The following is a 7,457-nucleotide window of genomic DNA, read 5'->3' on the forward strand; positions in this document are numbered from 1 at the left end:
CATTTACCATTACTGAAGTTTCTCATCAGTGAGCTGATAGATTAATCAATTGGAAGGTTTTGTAAAGTAACGGCAAAAAGAGGATGAGTCTTTGTGACTCTGGTAATTATGCCGCCATAACTGCTGCTGATTTCTTGCACAACCGTATCTAGGGACCGTTTAAAAGAATTGTCTGAAAATGAGAAAATATTCAATAAGTAGCAAGCTAGTTTCTCTTGAGCAGCTCAAAAGACAAATGCAAAATACATTAAACCTTGAAGCAGATGGGCTGCAACAACGGAGGACTACACTGGGTGCCACTCCTGTCAGCCATGAACAGGAAACTGAGGCTATAATTCACACCAGCTCACTAGACAACAGAATATTGGAAAAATGTTGCCTGATCATTGATCCACCTTTCCTTGTATCAAAAGATCAGGACGTACCATATAGCAACGCTCTTTGAGATCATCCCAAACTTTGAGTTGCCGGGAGAGTCGCATCACAGATGTGCATCTAGTGTTTTTTTTTATGTGTAATGTCTTTGTTGATATTGGTAAATAGACTGTACTCAGCAGGATTTACAAAGGGGTTATATATAAAATTACAAAATAAATTACATGTTTTGCTAGTATCTTTATGACTCTGTAATACAGTACCAACACTATAACCAACCAGACTTTAAAAACCTCTATAGAACTGTTATGTTATATTTATTCCAATTTCTCCTACCCTCTTGACAAAATCCCTCTTAAAGAAGACATTTTTAATGTCACTGATACTCTTTAACTGGATAAATATTGGATATATAAAACAGCTTCTACCTTGTGACAGGAATATTGTTTGCTGCTGTAGATGGCTTGATGTCATCCATGATGGATACATTTGGCATATGTTTCACATATTACAAGCCAATAAATCATGAATCTTAATGTTATTGTGGCGATTGTGGCTCAAGAGTTGGGAGTTCGCCTTGTAATTGGAAGGTTGTCGGTTCAAGCCCTGGCTTGGACAGTCTCAGTCGTTGTGTCCTTGGGCGAGACACTTCACCCGTTGCCTACTGGTGGTGGTCAGAGGACCCGGTGGCGCCAGTGTCCGGCAGCCTCGCCTCTGTCAGTGCGCCCCAGAGTGGCTGTGGCTACAATGTAGCTTGCCATCACCTGTGTGTGAATGTGTGTGTGAATGGGTGGATGACTGGTTGTGTAAAGCGCTTTGGGGTCCTTAGGGACTAGTAAAGCGCTATACAGGCCATATTTAATCGCTTTTTGACAGACAATCAGTTCCTGACACAACAGGTGTTAATAAACCATCTGGTGAGTGTACCTGCGGCAGGTTTAACTTAAACCTTCACGCCTGTAGTCTTTCAGTCTTGTTTTAATTCATGTTCTTGTGACCTTTCGTGAACACTTAAGGTTGCAGTACTACAATGCACAATTTTACTATAATTTACAATTTCCTAAATGTTTATTTCTGTAAATGTTACTGCCTTCTCAGTAAACCAGATATGTAGAAATTCAGTTACAGAAAGGATCACAGAAGTTGTAAGCAGTATTTCTATAGACCTGCATCGTATAATCTTAACCTCAGGGTTCATTTAAATGTATTTATATATCCTCCAAAACAGGTTCTGCCAAAGTCTGTGTTTATGTGAAGTCATTTTCTGCAGCAGTAATTCTGTAATAGACCTGCGGATGTGAATCATGATACAGAAATACTGCTGTGCTTCACAGAGATTCATAAATCTTTAAAGGTTTTATGCATGGTAATTATTCATACACCAGGGAGTCTGCAAAGCTAGAAGTGCTATGTATGCGCCAAACAAATGTACAGGGTCATGCTCTGTCTGTATGCTAGCTTGTGGCAGCATGCTTATTCTAATTGCCCTTTTGAGGCCTTGTTTCTGGCCTTTAGTTTAATCAGTGCAAAGAGCTTCAGACACTCCTGACGCCTCTTAAGCAAGTGTAATAAATGCATTAGCTTGCTGAGAATGTAGTGTCACTGCAGAGTAGGTAGTGCCACATAGCTGCAGATTTTTTTTGCATTCAGTCTTACTGAAAGAAGCGGAGGAAACTTCACAGAAAAGATTCTACTTGAAATTACCCTGTAATCAAATATCCATAGTAAATGGAAAAATAGGAGTAGAAACTCTATATTTATAATTCATAAATTGGATTTAGATTTTTAGTGCATATTTCACTAGCCAATCTTGTTTACAAATGATTGAGATATATAAGCGTAATTAAAAACAAACCCTTACACAATCATGACAATGACTATAACATATATGACTAATGTATAATAACCTAATCCACATGAGGAACTAAGACGCTCTCGGGGTTGTGGATCATTTTATTTGCTGCACAGACAATCTGCTCTGGAAAAATAGAATCAGCACACCAGTTATAACGAGGCTTCAATTTCAAAAACACCGATGATCAAAAAAGCTTCCAAACTTAGCTAACGCTATCTATGTATAGTGAAACACGCACTGATAATTGTACAATATGAAACAATGGTCCCCATAAAGAATGCATGGTCTGTGCACAGAGAAGACATGGTATTCAAATTGCTGTATAAATCTCTATGGGTATATTTGCTGATCTTTGCTCCCGAGTGTGTGTGAAAAAGATCATCCTGATCGTCACAGTAAATACTGCTTGTCATAAATGCATAAAGAGATTTTCTGTCCTTTTTTTTTAACAGCAGCCATTTCATAAGCATGCAGGTATGGCTTTCTGTGTGCACAGCAGGAGTATCTAATACATTAATAGTGCAGAGGAAAGTGCTTCCCAGGCACAGGTTAGCACTGTAGCTATTCCAAGTCCACCAGTGAACCTCCTGTTTCACCTATTAGCATAGCCTATATAGGATATCCTGGCCTACAGCAGGCAATATGGTAATCTACCAGTGACTCATTCTAAAGGAGATTATTGCAAATCCCTAACGGAGGCAGGAGGAAACTCCTCATAATACCTATCCGTCACCATTGCTTATTGCATGCTCAGACCTGGAGGGTGGGACTCTGCATTTCCTCCAGATCCTGACGCCAAAATATAATGATTTATTTCATGACTAATGTTACAACAAAAGGGTCACGTTACCACATATTCTGTAATCCCGAAACAAAATGCAGAGGCGGTGACCACATATCACAGGTACTGGAGCAATTACATCATATGCCAAGAATCCGTTGTCATTATTTTTGTTATTCTGTGAACTCTGGCATTTTTACTCATTAAACTAGATCATGTCTGCCCTGCAGCACTAAACTATTCCCATCTGTCCCTGTTGCAAGCTGCAGGGCAGATTGGGGCTGGTTGAATGTTGGTTCAGTGAAGTCACATTAGATGGTGCTGTGCAATGGTGTTTATACCAAGCATACACCATCTGGTGTAAGGGTCATTTCTTTGATAAACATCGAAACTGCTGTTATTGCTGCTGTTTTTGTTTGTTTTGGTTTATAGCTTGAATTCGTTTTTTACTCGGGTAAACAAGTTTGATGGCGTGGTGTTCCTGGAGAGTCTAGCTCACCCAGTGCTGCCATCAGTTATAATTTGCAAATGCTTGGCTATTCATAGTGCCCTAAATTATTTTTATATAGTAGAATAATGACTGAATTGATTACATTTAAAATATAGATAGCCCAACAACCATCATTGGTTATATAAGAATTATCCCAGGCTCTCTCCAAAGGAGCTTAAAAAGTCATTTTAAAGTGTTATCTAAGGGTTTAAGAGGATAAGGAATGAAAATATCACATAAAATAATATTTTAGACTTTTTTCCAGTCTTCACTTTTTATATATGGTATTGTGCAAAAGTCTTGAACTAACGCTCATTTCTTTATATTTTGCTGGAAAAAATGGAAATTAGCAATTAATGTGGAAACATACATAAAAATACGATTTATATGGCAAAATCTAAATTCATAAGTTTATAAGCTTAAAAGTTAATATTCAGTATTACCACCTTTATTTTTCAACACAGCCTGAACTCTCTTAGGTAAGATTTTAGTAATTTAGTGAGTAATAATTCTTCAGGCTTCTTGAAGAACCTTCAAAGCTCTTTTGTTCAATGTCAGTTGCCCTTTGTTTTAAGATGATCATAAACTGCTTACCACTGGGGTCTAGGCTCTGTGAAGGCAAGTATGTGTGTGTTTTTGGCATCACTGCCATGCTGGAAAATTAAAGCCATTTCCAATCAGATGCTGTCCAGATGGTGTTACATCTGGAAAACATAATTTTGACCAGATCCCAACACCAGTGGCTGAAATTCAGCACCAAAACATGACAGAGTGTGACACTGTGTTTTATAGATGGCTGTAAACACTCACTGTCATGCCTCTCTGCTGACCTCGTCCTTAAGTATAGTGTGCGTGAATGATTTGAACCAGATTTTTTCAAATCTAGACTCATCACTCACATCACACCACACTCTTGCTACTGATTTTCAGTCCAGTTCCAGTAATTTGGCATACCTCAGCATTTTCTCTCCGTTTTCCTTCTTTATGAATGGCTTTTTGACAGCCATCCCTCCCCTAAGATCATTTTTGATGAGGCTTTAGTTAACAGTAGATTCATCATCTGAAGGTCCAGATGCCTCTCTCAGATCCTGTGTTGGGTCTTGCTGGATTTTTTTCTATTTTTTAAGGAAATTACTTTCAGATACTCTTCATCTGCTGTAGATAGTTTTCTAGGTCTGTCGCTTCTTCTTTTGTCCTTCTCCTGCCCAGTTTCCTCAATTTTTTAAGGACACAATAGCTCTGTATAAAGCCTTGGCACATAACCTTGGTACCAAACTACCAAACTTCTGTCACACTGTGTTATTGTTGGCATTTTTCAAACATTCAACTAAAGAAATTGGTGCTTTGCAAAGTTATCAGTTATGTCCATAGCTGGACTGGCCATCGGGCATACCGGGCATTTGCCCGGTGGGCCGCTGGCGATTTTTTTATTTTAGGAAGTGTATATATAATGAAAGGTGTTGGATTGGCCAATTGGTCATGATCGACTCTGGACTGGACCAATTACAGCCGAGGAGGCTGGATGCACCCCCCCCCCCCCCTTGTTTAGCAATCACGTGGTTTTCGCGCATTGCATGCCGGGAACTCGTGGCAAAACAATCCAAGTACCGCATCAAATGCAAGCGTTTGCAGCACCGCTAAACGTTCATTCTCCGGTTCCAATACCTTCTTGTTTTTTCTTTGCCGCACAAAAAAGGAATGTACAAAAGGAGAACAATGCCGGTCCGTACAAAGACAGACTTGACGAAAAGACAAAGAAAAGATACGAGGAAAAAATCAAAGGAGTGAAAGGGTCAGACCCTTAGGAGCACCCAGAGTGGACAAAGGACGTCAGCGTGCTGCCCAACTTTCACCACGCTCAGATTTATAATTATACGGTTCTTGGAGTGAGTGCATACACTCATGAAGTTTAGTAACTTCAGGTCACTGCAACAAGCCCAGGTACAGTTTGCCGACGGATGGGTGCAGGACCTTGAAATGCACCGTGTAGAACGAAAGACCATCGTACGTATCATAAGTTTACCAGTCTCACAAATCGTCGTCATAGATACACATTCGTTAACCGTTTATTAATAGGACCTTTGAGCTCAACGGTAATTAATTAGTAGTGGAAATAATTTCTGGTAGCATCACAGAAATGTAGCAGTGACAATAATATTGTATGCTGTAATCACACTGGACAATTAGTGATACAAAACAACTGTGAATAAAAGTATATGTTTTTGTTAATGTACCATAATAACAGAAGCGAAACACAATATTGTGTCAGGACAATTCACTATTTATGCACAATAAACACAATAAATAAAGGAGCATAGCGCGACCATTTCTGTTCAGCGCCAGACTTGCTTGTAACCTATATCACCAATTATGTTATGAAAATGACGCATTAACTACTACAAAACTCTGACCTTTGTGGGAATGCTTGGAGCAGACTAACATGTGAGCTGAAGTGTTCTGAGACGTTATATTTGGTATATCCAGACCATCCGTCGGCTCTTACTTCGGAAACATGGCTTAAAAAATGTCTCTTCAACGACGTAATCCGATAAAAAAAATAAAAAAACAACGATCTCTTTACCCGTCGGCTTCCCGTGGCTGTCATGCGACCAGCTATTGCAGTTAATAATACAACAGCTTCTTGGCATTTTTTTGGGTTTCTTTTTATCGCTAGTACCTCTTGCCACAAGTTCCCAGAATCCTTTGCGGTTTTACCCCTGAATGACGTCACATTTTCAATCTTTATCCTGGTGGGCCGGTCTCTAGTCAAAATGCCCGGGCCGATTTTTTGTCCCAGTCCAGCCCTGGTTATGTCTATAAATAACACTGGTTTATCCCTTGAGTTTCGTGTTTTTCTATGCTTCGATGAGTCATAGGTTAGAGTTAAGCAGCTTAAAAATCAGAAAATATCCCTCTAAAAATGGTCAGGTACTAAAAATGAGTGAAAAAGTAGCCAATGTCCAAAGAGAAACATTGACACACTTTGGAAATCCTTGGAGCACTGTTGCTCAAACCACTTTAAAATATTACAAGTCTGGCTCCTTGGAAGCAAAACATGAAGAAATAAAGAATGGCTCAAGACTTTTGCAAAGTAATGTACATAACTCTTGGTGCTAGCGATGAATACATATATAGCATGCAGCAGGTGTTGATTGCTAACAGGTTTACTTTGGTACATTCAAAATGCAAAACCTAACATCTAGATTTCCTATGCCAACAAGAATTCAGAGGCAGCTGCTCCTGTTGGTGTACCTTTTTATTTGAAAAGAAACATTAAACTAGTTGCACACAGCAGGAACGAAAATGCATCTCACTATATTTCTATTTGCTTCTTTTGTAGCAGTTGAAGTTATTCCGCTGTGTTTTTCTCCTGCCCTTTTCTATATTGTTTACACAGCTGAAACACTTATCGAGTTCTGATGTTGGTGCAGCTCTCCTTGCTTTCATTACTCCAGCTGACAAGTGATGGTATTGTAGAAGCTCTGGCCTTTCCTGATCAATGCTAAATTCATCAAAGCTTTCCCATCGGCTATAACTTGATTAACAGCACTTAAGCGCAATTCATAAACATCCTGTAAACTCCCTGCAGGGCAACACAGAAGCCGGTCATTTTCCTGCTGATCAAATTGGCTCTCACCTTTTCAGTTATGCCTTGCAGCTCATCTGCCTGTTAAGATAACACTGACCTCTTCACATTTCAGCACATTACTGCTTACTGTTTATATTTCCTGTGGAGTGGAGTAAAGTCAAAACTGATTGGAGAGATTTTAAAAGAACTCAGCTGATAATAACTTTTGGAATCCATCTGTGACCCATCAAAGTTTACAAAACTACTCAAAATTAATAATTAACTTCTATGTCTGAGACTTGGGAATTACCACTGAGGCAGTTTTGAGTAGTTTGGCAGGTGCCTACCTATGAATAGATTGTATCAGTCATGCAACTGCGCAAAATAT

This window comes from Astatotilapia calliptera, chromosome 13 (assembly GCF_900246225.1).
Source record: "Astatotilapia calliptera chromosome 13, fAstCal1.2, whole genome shotgun sequence".
Taxonomy (NCBI): Eukaryota; Metazoa; Chordata; class Actinopteri; order Cichliformes; family Cichlidae; genus Astatotilapia; species Astatotilapia calliptera.